The sequence below is a fragment of the Nanorana parkeri genome, unplaced genomic scaffold (assembly GCF_000935625.1).
Source record: "Nanorana parkeri isolate BGI_ZX_2015 unplaced genomic scaffold, ASM93562v1 scaffold423, whole genome shotgun sequence".
Taxonomy (NCBI): Eukaryota; Metazoa; Chordata; class Amphibia; order Anura; family Dicroglossidae; genus Nanorana; species Nanorana parkeri.
In genome coordinates this window covers 95,790-109,523 of record NW_017306691.1, presented here as the reverse complement: position 1 = coordinate 109,523, position 13,734 = coordinate 95,790, and the positions used below count along the sequence as shown (strand labels likewise).

The 13,734-nt window shown below is 41.4% G+C and overlaps 1 long non-coding RNA gene across 1 annotated transcript in view; it reads right to left on the bottom strand.

Annotated features, from left to right (window-relative positions):
• Window positions 1-3,710: 3,710 nt before the first annotated feature.
• The window catches only part of LOC108789837, a 20,378-nt gene continuing 10,354 nt past the window's right edge, over window positions 3,711-13,734 (bottom strand). Inside the window, exon 3 of the long non-coding RNA XR_001941418.1 lies at window positions 3,711-3,720. This is a non-coding gene — a long non-coding RNA (uncharacterized LOC108789837). The remainder of the gene's footprint in view (window positions 3,721-13,734) is intronic.

Here is a 13,734-nt window from a genome sequence, read left to right as displayed (position 1 = left end):
TGATTCTCTAGACTCTCAGCTTTCCCGGCTTTTTTGGGGCAGCATCCTGCAGTATGCCCAAGAGGATTTCCCATTGAGGATTGACAGTTCGTGGCGCTTCACTGCTTTTACTTTGTTACAGGTCCATGAATGTGGATGACTTGTCCTCAGGACCTGACAAAATAAAAGAAAGATCTTGCAAACATATATTTATGAGCTGATAAAGGAAGGGTGGAGTCTTCGATGAGTCTTCAGTATCCTGATCTTGACACATCCTATAACAGTCCATGAAGACATCAGGTCACTTGTCCAAAGGTGGTAAAGCTTGCAAAGTCCTCTTTGTGTGAAATTAAGGGGAACATTACTGGTGGAGGAACATTACTGGTTTGCAGTTGTCAGGTCTAGTTTTACACACGGCAGGACTAGGCTGAAGTTGTAGTTGGTCCTCTGTGGGCAACTCTGTAGTATCTAATGAAATAGTGATTTAGAATTATTAGTTACACGGTCCTTGCATTGTTGTGCAAAATCTAAAGTATAGATTACTGGTTACCTACTGAAGACTCTGTCTTGCTGTTCACAGTAGTAGTTTGAGTTGTTTTGTCACTGATGCTGTTGTTTTGTGCAGTAGACGATTGCTCACCAGCCTAGTATGGTCATAGGTACTGTCTTTACAACCATTGAAGTGTTCATGTACTTTGTGCACACTTTGGATATCTCTTCACAACAGAAGCATGATTTTGTTATCGTTGTCAAGTGATGACATGTAATCAGTCAAATCGACTAAAAGCCATGAAATGTGTTATCTGGTGTAGGGATCTCCACTCTATCATTATTATTGCACTTAATGAGTGTAGGAAGGTAAATTCCTTTTATGTCTGAAATAATTAATTCTTCAGTGGGAGAAATTCCTCATGTGATTTCTACAGTGCTAAAACATTACTTTTACAATAAAAATGTCAAGGAACTCTAAAGTGGCAAATGAATGGCTGCTTTGATTGTCTAAAACAGCATATATCTGGACAGCTTTCTCTCCCTTCCATAATTTTATGTAGGTGTAGGTTTAGAATCCTACTTAAAGGGGCCTCGGTGTAAGGGTTATATGTGCCTTTCACTGTCACATTCTGAGCACTGAACTGTAGCTTGCAGTGCCTGGCAAAGTGCTCTGTATATGCGCAACATCTGAAGCAAATGTCATGGATTCTTAAAAACCTTTGCATTCAAAGGGCTCTACCTTAAATGAACAACATTTCCTGAAAGTATGTGGTTTGTCGTGAATGAGACAGTAGGAGTTTGAATCTTTTCACCTTTCATCGCTGTTGCCACTGATAGTGATTGTAACTCCCATCTTTCTAACGGAGACAACTTTTGCAAAGTCCCTGTATTCATTGGTTAGGTTTTCTCTTCTTGTAGTTTGGGGGCTAGGAATTATTCATTGAGAAGCTTGGATTTTTGTAAACTCTGGCTAAGTCTTTGATGAACTTCAAGAGGAAGGAAAAAGGTGGAAAGCAGACTTGATGTTCCTCCTTATATCTTAATCCCACTTCTGCCCATTTTCTTGGATACTGTCAGGCAGTTTTTCTGTTACTGGATTTATACCATGTGCAGTGTCTAGTAAGCTAAGAACTGGTAGATGTGGGTCTTGCTTGACAATTTCAAGCTCAATAAGATCACTACATTTCTATAACTATTGGTTGTCTCTGATGGACAATCTAGGAAGGTCCTGTAATCATTTTAAAAAGGCATGTTAGATCACTTTGCGGCTTCCACAAGTTTCCTCTAATCCTCTTCCATGCCTAGCTAAAGCCTTTGTCGGGTTCATGGATGTGAACAGTTTTAAGTCTCTTAACACATGACTGAGAGCCTAACCATCTAACCATCTGATCAGCGGATCAAGATGTTAAGGTCCTGAACCAATGAGTTTGGTTAAACTTACTTTAGCCTTTGATATCTTATGGTTCTTCTTTATTACCATTTTCTAAAACTTTTCATTACCCGCATCAAGAGAGTAAGCCTGGGGCCTGGTGGTAATCCAAGAGCCTAGCCATTGATGCAACCACATCAGCAGCGCAAGACTCACAATGCCAACTGACTGGCCAAATCCAGAACCTGTACTATTGTAGGAAATGACCATGCCACTCTTTTATGGTAAATACTGTAATATGATGCAAGTATAACTACTTGTCTAATAATGTGGAAGATACACTATCTCTTTGGCTGTAGTTTTCTATTACCAAATGTACAAGAATCAGTTATGGTGGTCTACTGGAAACTACCTTTAAAAGTGTGTTTGTTCTCCAAGGTTCAGAAAATTAGTAGTTAGTAGAAGCCCAAATTAGCAGTTTTAGCAAAATGTAAGTGAATAATCTGAAAATTACACTGGTATTAAGTACACAGAGTACATCCAAGCCTTGGAACGCTATGCCTGACTTGGCTGTTTGGCTCACATAAGCATAAATGTTTATCCTCTATTACTGGACATATGTGAGAATTTGTGCAGCATATTTGCATTGTGTTCATATATAAACCTGGACACTATGCCATGTAACTCCTCTTCAATCCCACTTTTCAGACAGCAATAGTCAATTATAGCAAACTGTATCATCAGAACAGAAACGGTTAACACACTGTAAACATTTTTGGCTTTGCTGCTAATTTTCCGTGGCCACTCTTACTGCGGTTTGGATCATTCTCTGTCCTGGCTGGAGATTTAGTGCTACACACAGAGGAAGAGGAGGCTGAGCATGAGTAAGTATTTCTATTTAGTGAGCCAAATACAGTGACAGAGAAAAGTAGGGGGATGGTATAACTCATATGAGAATGTAATGTATTCCCCAGACCCCTAATTTTTGTGCCTTGCCCTAGACACCCACCATTGTACTATGCAGTCATCTGGTTTGGTATATAATAATTAGATTTCTTTATTAATGGAATTCCATAATGGGATAATTTATCAGACCACGACTTTGTATGTTTATATGACCATTCATGGGTTGTATAACATTTTATGTCCCCTACAGCTCTATTTTAAATCATACATTATATCTTCTTTACATGGAATTGCAGATTGTCAACTCCTATATAGATGCTTCCAGAAGTGACTGTATTTTCTTATTTTTCTTATGAGGGATGAGCCCTGTTAGTGCTTCTTAACTGTAGCAGACAAAAATCAGGAACGACCTGCCAGACAGGATTGTGCTGTCAATCTTCTCAGAGGCCAAATTCTTTGAGGCACAAAATGGATGAATGGGAGTTAAATTTGTCAAGAATATTCACAGTATGGTTTGGAGTTCTACTAAATAGTTCTACTATGTTGACTGCTCTACTACAGGGGAGCACACTGTAACTCTTTCCATATCAGTTATGCTACATACTTCACTGCCAAGTTCAGTTTCTTACTGTAAATTGCAGAAACAAAAGAGGGAAGTGCTCAGAGTAAATTTGACATCAAGCTAAATACAGTGAACTCCTTGTTATCTGGACCTCAAGCTACTGGCATAAAAAATGGAGGACATATTAGACATGTGTGGTGGGAACAATAGCCAGCCTGCTATTGGCATTTGCAACAGCCAATAGCAGGCTAGCTATTGCACCCGCCCACTGCCAGCTGTCAATCAGCAGAGGAGCGGATCTGATAGAGAACTTTCTCTATCAGGTCTGCTTCTCTGCTGATTGAGAGCAGGTAGTGGGTGGGTGCAATAGGTTGGCTATTGCTCTCACCAACTGCCTGCTGTTTACATTCTGCTGACGGCTGCAGAATCTAGCCACTGGCAGATGAATGGTGCCGCAGGGGCAAGAGCCGTAGGAGGGAGGAGTTTATACATATGTTTAACAGTTACTCTTAAAGGAGAACTATGGGGTTAAGGCTTTTCCCCATAGTTCTCCTTAGGGTAACGGGAGGACACAAACTAGCGTCCTCCCATCACCCTAAGCTCAGTATACCGCGAGCTACAGCACAATTATGTCTGGATCCGCCCAGCTGCGTGAGTGACAGCTGGCTCTGACTATCTAGAGGCAGAGCCAGCTGTACTCGCCCCCTCCCCCGTCCGATCCGCCAGTCAGCGCTGGCAGATCGGAGCGGGAGGGGGGAATTCAGCCCCTCCCCTGTCACGGCAGAGGGCTGTGACAGGATCGAAAGGTGAGCGAACGCCGGTATGTGTTTGCTCACCTCGCGATCTACTGAGCCGACCTGTGACAGTCTCATTGTCACAGGTCGGCTAGAACTAAAAGGTAAGTGAAAAGCATTCACCTCATAGTTCTCCTTTAAGCAACCGGAAACTACATTTATACGCCATCTACCAATCCCCATGGGTGCCGGATAAAAGGGAGTTTACTGTATTTCTTAGACTTTAGGATTCTAGATTGGATTTTCTACAACCTCTATCCCTAATTTCCCTCGCACTATGGAAAACAATGATGGGTAGACAATGTCTGACTGTTTTGCTTCTTTGAGTCTGTGTCACCATGTGTTGGTATTTCAGACAAACTGTTTGCTGTAAACAAATCTGCAAGTAAATCTAATCATATGTGTAAACTACAACTTTGTTATTCATTAATGGTATTTCAAAGTCTTTGTAGAATATACATTCCCTTGGCAACCTCATTACATGAAAGAGCTAAAGACCAGCTGTTCTTTGTCCCTAAACTAAAATGAAGATGCTGCTCTGGGCCTGGACCTGAATTTGTGTGATCTGCCCTCTTTAGTTCCTGGAAAATCAGTCAATTAGCTAAGCCAATTAATCCAACGTAAAGTATACTCGCTTAGTAACATGGTGGCTAAGTAGATCACTGTTCTGATTTAGGTTTGATTACCACAAAAGACACAAACTGTATAGAAATTAAAGTGTATTTCCACTTTTGCAGTCAAATTTGAGAAAACCCCTCTATGTGTGTGTTATATGCTCCCATTCACACAGCAACCATACCTTTTTAAAAACATATTTCTTACCTTTTTTGCTGTTTTGCACCAGATCATACATTGACACTACAGGCAAACATATATTGCTTAGAATAGTTGCCAATGTCAAGATAAGGGACACAAGTAAGGACATTTTAAAAAGTGCATCAATATACAATGTACAATCAGGCATTTTAGATCTTTATCCCTTTGTTAGGGCAGACAGTGCTCCACAACTGATAATGAAGATCAGCCAGCACAGTGCTGACAGGGTTAATGATAACCATTAACTCCTCAGCCCCCTCCTTAAAAGAGAACTATGGGGTAAGTGTTTTTCCCCATAGTTCTTGTGACGGACTGCACCGTCACTGTGCTAGTTGGAGGGGGCTGCAGACTGGCCTCTTACCCACCGATTATGGCCCAGCAAGAGAACAGGAGATTTTAGGGCTAAATGTACATTTTATATGCAGACAGTGACTGTTGCCCTCTGGGAAATTATATGTTTTAAAATGGTGGAGGACAAGGACTTGGCCACATGGTTTGTCTATTCAAAATGGAGACTTAATTAAGTCAAGTCAGTTGTATAGAAGTTGCATAGCTTTCCCCTCCCCCCCCTTACCTGTTATCTGATGCTCACCCTATTGTACTGTGACTGTGCATGTAAATGTCTGATTCCCTGTGTAAGCTGTTATCTGTGTTTGTCATGAGGGGGAGGGTAGGGGAGGGGTTGTCTCTAAAGTGAATGTCCTTTGTTTAATAAAGGAGTTGCTCTTTCTATGTTGAACCTTCAACATGAGTTTTGCCTCGTGATTGGGGGTTAGGGGCTGGTTACTGCGAATCTGCTGGCTGAGAGTGGGGTTTGGCGGGCAGGAGACGCTCTTTGGCGGAGGTACCCAGTCGAGGTACCAGGCGGTCCGTCACAGTTCTCTTAAGGGTCACGGGAGGACATATACGAGGACATATGTCGAGATCCACCCAGCTGCGTGAGTGACAGCTGGCTCTGCCTATCTAGATGCAGAGTCAGCTGTACCCGCCCTTCCCCTGCCCCCCCCCCCCCCCCTCGTGGCCGAACCCGATTCCAGGCGATCAATCCGCCGGGCCAGAGTCGTCTGATCGTTGGACAAGGCAGCGACAGATGATTCCAGGTGAGAGACGGATGCGTGGATGCCGGCTATGTCCCTCTTCAGCGCGTTCTCCATTTGCGAGACCATGGCGGCCATGTCCTGCCGCGTGGGGAGGGAGAGCAAGATAGCGGAGATTTCGCTAGATGATAGCGAGGGTTGTTGCGACAGCGGCGTCGTGAGTGGGAGACGAGGTTCTTCAATGGGGCTGGAGCAGCGTGTAGAGGTGGCCTTTCTCCGGAGCTCGAGGTCGATAGGATCAGGGGCGGACGGCAAGGCCGGGGGTTCCCGGGGTTGAGGAGGAGTAGTAGGCCGCGAAGCCGTACCTTGCGTCTCGGGGGCCATTTGCCCCTTGGAGGAGCTGCGAGTAGAGGCGGCTGGTGTGGAGAGAAATCGCTGTAAGGATGTCTGGGAGCTTCTGTCGTCGTTAGAGCGGGGTTTGGGCTTCTGAGACATCAAAAACGAGGTTTTGGGATGCCGTGGTTAAATGGAAAGTCCCAGGTGATAGCAGAGCTCAAGCAATGTGCTTCCTTACGCCGCCATAGCCAAGCCACGCCCCCCACTTCCCGATCTATTGAGCCGACGTGTGACAGTTTCATTGTCAAACGTCGGCTTGAACTATGAGGATGAGTGATTTTCACTCACCTCATAGTTCTCCTTTAACATTACATATATTTTATAACTGTAGCAAAGACCCCTGAAGGAGTCACTAGTCATGTTTTGCAGATACTGTTCCAGGTTTCCAGCTCCAGCAAAACCAACACTTCTGGCAATGAACAGGCTCGAGTCAGGGCAGTATCTTCTCCAATAGTAACAGTAATAGCACCAGGTCCTGTGAGAGTGACCAAAAATAGATTCTTGATCAGGGAAAAGCCAGAAAAATCTATGACCCTGTAAGAGCAGTCACAGTCCTTGTACTGCACCAACTGGCTTCTGTTCCTCTATGTATGGTACCTGAGCAATAAATCCTTCTTGCAATGTCCAGACACCAGCTCCTCTGCGACACTCTCCAGCAAGAAGATTCTTCTCCAGATCACCCTCCATAAGGTATTTACTCTAGTCATAAGTTAGGGCTCTAAGCCCCTAGCACTAGGCACATTCTGAGGCCAAGGCCTTATAATCACATAGTCATACAGGCCTCCTCCCAGGGAGAAGCCCCAAGGGACAGACAGTACTAGAAAGGGGCTCCCAAATATTTATCAACTCCCCAGTCATACCTCTGTGTCAGCCTGCTTAGGGATTAGTGGAGTCAGACACATATTCATAACCTTGCAGTTGACCCTCCTGTAATCTATGCTGGAGCCCCATATCAGCAACGGGGGGAATTAATCAACCTACCAGGCTTAGGAAAGACATGCAAAACACAGAACAATTGATGTCCAGACTGACTACAGTCCAGTAAAGGACACTAAATGTATTAGTGACAACACTGCAGAAGGCAGGGTCGCTACATAACAAATATTTTTTTGTTATGCTATGTGAATAGGAAAATGTAATAAATATAAAGTAGGTGTTATCCCAATTTGGCTACAAAAGTGGAAATATTCTTTAAATGTTCTCACTGTCCTTAAGTAGAATTGCTTCCAAAAACATTCCAGTAACTGGTTGTCCATTTAAACTGGTCTAATTGTGGTGGAGGCTTTAGACTGTAGATATTTCAGGGATAGGGACTAAATGAATGTTTGCTGGAATGTCTACTTGCTTTTTCAAAGGGATAAAACATGCGGGGATATGAATGTATTGCAGAGATGTACGGAATATATTTTTATATAGCCTGGAGCATTTCCCCCCCTTTTCTGCAGCAGTCTAAAGTCCAGGAGTCATCACATTTTATACACAGTGTACGGGTCATGAGGACAGAGAGGGACATATAACCGCTTCAGCGGAGGAGGAGACAAGCAGGAGGGAGCACTGTGACAACCGGCCAGCCCAGAGGATCGGGTGAGTATAACGTTGTTATTTTTGACCCTGTGCAAAAACGAGCACATAAACCTTGCAGTGCTAGGTTAGCCGCAGGCCCCCACTGCAAGGGTTAATTACATTTTTTTAACTGGAGTTGTTCTTTAAGCCACATGAAGCAGGCAATGCTGCAGTACAGTAGTAAATCCTCTGGCATAAACCATATCCAGACCATAGTGAGTAGGACAGCTGAGTAGTCCTTTACTTGCAGTCGGATAACCAGCAGTACTCAGCTGCTTCTCTTTGTTAGCACTAGGCTGTGAAGCTGACACTTGTCATAGTGAAATATTAGGAAATACAGACATGTACGTTAAACAGCAAGAGGCAAAACTGATCTCATTCAGCTGTTGCTTCTTCCCAATAATCTGCAGGCATGAGCATCATCCAATGTAAAACACTTATGAATTACACCAGTGCCATTAGTCTTATATTACAGCTGTGATTTCAAAACACATATGTGTGAAAAAGCAGAACATTTGATTCTAAACCTCTTAAAAAGAAATCTTATAATCTACCCATTTATAAACAGTTTTACTTACAGCCTACATGTTATCGTCTCAGAGTCCCTTGCTCTTGGGCTCATCATCCTTTGCACCAAAGGAAAGAGTTTGCTGTTAAAGTTAAAAAAAATCTCAAAATTGGCAGTAGGAACTGTTAATATGCACACCCTTTTTTTACAGGTATAGCTTGTCGGTGGAGTTTAGTATAGTGATGGGGTCCCTTTAATTACTCTGAGACAGTGTTCAGCATATTACATTTCAAGCATGGGAAATACTAAAGGTGAGCTATTTAAAAAGTTAACCCTTGCAGTGGGGCTACCCTCCGCACATCAAGGGTTAACTGCTTGTTTTACTCTAGGGGCCAGAATACAGAAGATATGATCACCCGATGCTCGGTCCTGCGGCAGGCAGTGCTCCCCTATCTCCCCGTGTCTACTCTGGCTATGGTATGTCCCTCAACGTCCTCACGTCTAAGGCAGGGCACACACCTTACAACCATCGCAAGACTTTTGTCTTGCGATGGTTGTAAGGTAATTAAAAAAAACGTACAATCTGCCTATCTTGGGCAGGCAGATCGTACTTGCGATGATCGCAAGCCCACCCCGCTGGGACGGGCTTCCGATGACCTCAATGCTGAACGGGCGGTGTGCGCTTGCACACACCGGCCCGTCCGGCTTTTATCTTACGAACATGCTACACACCCGCCGAAAATCGTACGATTCTCGGCGGGTTTTTGAACATGTTCGTAAGATAAAAGTCGTGCAACCTTACAGTAGTAGAGGTCGCACAGCTTCCACACATGATGTCATGAGTCCCCAGACCTCTGGAGCACAGGGGAGTGGAGATTGCGGGGACCGGTCTAGCAGCCAGGTGAGACCGAGACTCAGGTAAGCATATTTTTTTAAATTTGAGCCCCTAGACCAAAGCGAGCACTTAACCCTTGCATTGCTGGGGTAGCCCCATTGCAAGGGTTAACTTTTTTAGACTCCTGGAGTTCCTCTTTAAAGTTGAACTACAGCCACAACATTTTTTTTTTATTGTTGGTATGTCCCTCTTGGCATGTTTCACCCTATTTATTTGTTCTGGAAACAACAGAAAGTCAATGGAAACCCAAATTTTATGGTAGCTCAGGATCAAAGTGGAAATCTTGCAATAAGCGAAGCAAAAGTGGGCTAAAAAACCCCACAAACATGCTCATTAGCAGCATTGTGAATCTTCTACCTCTCCTAGCACAGTCAGATGTCATTGAAAAAGTTGCACTGATTTAGGCTTGTGAGTTGGTCTGGGTAGATTAGGGTTAAACCTAACTTATGTGTTTTTTTAATTAGACCTAGGACAGTCTGAAAAGAATATAAGATCTTTTGGAGGATCCAAGTTCCATTACATTTGGTTTCCTAATGCACCCCATAACCTGGTGGGTCTTGGAAAAATGTCCCTTCTGACCTTTCCCAAAATGGCCCTGACTGTGGCAGGGCAGCTGATTTGGAAAGAGAAAAGTGCATACACACAGCTAATTTCCCATCAGCTATTCTAACTGAAGGACAAAATAGGCAGCTTGCTATAAGTAGGGTGTACATGGGTAGATTTTAGAATGAACATTCGTATGAAAAATCCTGTAGAAACATTGAATAATGCCATCAGAGAAGTTTGACATTTCGTTTTATTGTCATTTTTATTCAACATTCGATTTTGGAATGAATGGAATTTCCTAACCGAAAATTACATTAATACTGTATTATAATTTTGTTCAATTGAAAAACTTTTTCCAACATGCTCCTTCAAATTTTTTGTCACTGCAGTCAAAATCGATCATCGATTTGACCCCATCAATGATTAGAAAGTCAAACAGACATTCCAAAATCAATTTAGTTTCTAACCATGTATACCCTACTTTGGTCTACAATTGTTGATAAGACAACATTAAGCTGTTTTTTGGGTAGCCATATCTATGACCCCGGTACAAAGTAATGCACCAGATTTCAGCTAAATTAATTTGGTTACGAAATTACCACCAAAGCAGAAACTCTCAGCTTTGCTTATTGTTCCAAATTAAAGGGCGCCAAATCAAAAGGTGTATCTGTAAAAAATAAGTCAAGGCAACTGGACTTGCTGTATTTTTCTAGAAGACGTTTTAATGGTCATCCAACCAGCTTTCTCAATTAAGAATGACTTTTACAAAATTCTCTGGGAATAAATATGGTGAATGTTGCTCCAATCCACATAATCTGTTAGTCGCAACCAGGTGTTGATTGCATTTGCATAATTGGAAGCATCAGGTGTTAATAACCCGAGAGAGGTGTTAAAACAGCGTTGTGTGTGGCAGAGAATAGATGTCTCACTCCCCCATCTCTATTCAAGCCTGGCTTCTCCATTTTTACATAAATGGCCTCTTTCACACCTCTTTATAACCAGTCCTAGGATGCGAGGAGAGGACTTGTTTGAAAGAGGTGTGAAAGAGACCATTTATGTAAAAATGGATAAGCCAAGCTTGAATAGAGGTGGGTGGGGGGAGGAGGGAGGGGAGAGAGAGACATTTATTGTCTGCCACATACAATGCTGTTTTAACACCTCCCTCTGTGCAGGTTAATAACACCTCCTAGTTCCAATTATGCAAATGAAATTAACACATTGTTGCGACTAACAGATTATGTGGATTGGAGCAACATTCACAATATTTATTTCCAGATCATTTTTGTACAAGTCATTCTGAATTGAGAAAGCTGGTTGGATGACTAGTGAAACGTCCTCTAGAAAAATACAGTAAGTTCAGTTGCCTTGGCTTATTTTTTACAGATATACCACGACCTGGATGAATGAGAACCTTCACAGACAAACCAAAAGGTGGAAAAGTCCAAAGATGCCTTTAATTGTTCACAATTAGAGCAAAAAAAAACTAAAAAACATCCAACAACATGTCCCCTTCATCAGAGCTTGGAATGGGATACGGACTGACTTGGACTCAAAAGATACTATAACCAAATGGATCTCTATATGATTTGATAAAAAGATCTCCTGTAGGGGTGGCATTGTAATTGGCAGCAGCAATCTGCCCATTGAGCTCCTATGATGAAATTTGCTTAGAACAAAAAATAAAAACATTGTTTTCTTTATTTTCAAGTTTGTTTTATGGGGGTATAGAGTAATTCGGTTTAGTGCTTCTTCTGCTTTTGTTATTTACCCTTTTTTGTGAATGTCATCATCATTTGTGTATAGTCATTACATTTTTTTTTATTTACTTCTTTTCACTGTTTGTTTTGTTGTTTCTTGTTTTTAGACATAACAGTTATAGGATATTTGAAATGAGCTTCAGTAACCTCAGGAGTGATTTTAAGCCCGTTGCACCTTTAAAACCACTTTAATTTTGCCTTCTTCTAATGGTCACACACTAGTAGATTTCCGAACACACCTTTGTACGAAAGATCTTTCTTTACCACCCGATAATATGATCAGAGACTTGACGAATGTTGTTTGAAATTTCGTTTGATTCTAATGTTCGATTTTTGAATTAATGGAGTTTCCCGAACGAAAACCACATTCACTTTTAAAATTTTGTTCTAAAAAAATTTCCATTCTGCTCCTTTGAGTTTTTTTATCACTACCTTTGAAATTGTTCGTCGATTTGACCCCATCAACTAGTAGAGAGTCAAACGAAAGTTCTAAGCACTGTATGGTCAGCTTTAACCAAAATAGGGAAGGTCACCAAAATTTCCCACTTTTTCAACAAACTTTGGGGAAATAAAAACTCTCGATTCTGCACATACCTACAAGAGAGAGTAATAACACGTGTCAGATGCATTCTCTAGTCCATAATGAATAGGTTTTCCTAAAATAAAAAAACGTGAATAAACCAATTAAAAATGGTTGATTACTCTGTGGAGAAAAGGCGAAAAACCTGTCAACTTCAGTCTGCCAAAATCCATTTACTAGAACAGTGTTTTTCAACCTTTTCTCACACTAGTGTGCCGCGGCACAGTGGTTGAAAAACGCTGAGAAGAGTTGATAGATTGCAAGTCTTGGCACTTTGGCAATTTGATTTTCTCAGATAAAATCACATTATTGTACATTATTTTATTATAATAGTATATGATTATATGGCACTGGTAGTTTTAAATCCTAGTTGAAACTAATAATATAGATTTACTACTCCCTTCTTCAAAAAATCAAAGTATAATGTAAATGTAATAATGATTAGAGAATGCAAAGAACTCTGTTCTAGGGAATATGTAAAATATAGGGTTAATATTTGCATCTGGCTTGCTCTGTAAATCCAAAACTAGACTAAGAAGTAATCCACGTTTCCTGGAGTGGAAATGATTAAAATCAATACAATCCATTGGGTCATATACACACAGATGCTTCCCAATGTGAAGCTCATAGCACCTGCGTGGGCCTAGACAGAATCCTAGGGGACAAACTGTTTCATATTGCACTAGAGAGTGGGTGGAGAGCTGAGTTCTGTTGGGCCTGAGAAGACAGGACATAGAACAATGGAGAATCTAACACTTTCGACTCCCCACAAAGACTGCAGCTTTCTACAACAATCTCTTCGTGATGAATGAATAAAAGATTTTAAAAAAGCAAGCAAACAGCCTAAAGGAGTCTTGCAGTTTTATACAACCTCTGTAAGGCACACAAATCAAAGATCAATCATCCAGCTACATTCATACTCTGGTGTTGTAGAGATGTATACAGTTTATGTGCATTGTTGTCATGCAGTTGGTTTGTAGTACACTTTGATGCATTTGTCATGCACTTTGCACGCTCTTAATTCATTTCCTGTTACTTTGAACATGTGTTTTGAAGAAACGTGCAATGAATTTAACGTAACAGTTTAACAAACAAGTTATTGACCGTACCACTTGTGAACCATAATTTAACCCAGGTTGGTAGTATAATTCAGTATAATTTATTTATCTTAATCTAATTTAATTTAAATTATTTAATTTAACAAACAAGTTATTGAACAGGCCACTCGTGATCCACTAAACCCTAGAAAATAAAACTACAGTTAAACAATTAATCTTATATAATCCCTAATATACACTAAAAATAAAAATAAATAAATAGTAAGAGTGGAATAAAATAATGTCTTCCATGAGTGGGTATGCAACCAGGTGCATGTCATGTGCAATGTATGCGTTCCTTGAACATGCGTTCGAGGGGGAATACAATTGTGCTAGATGTGAGCGAGTTGTCTGTTTGGAATCCCAGATTCTGGATCTAAGCAACAAACTGGCAACACTGAGGAGCATAAACAACATGGAAAAGAGTCTGGACTTAA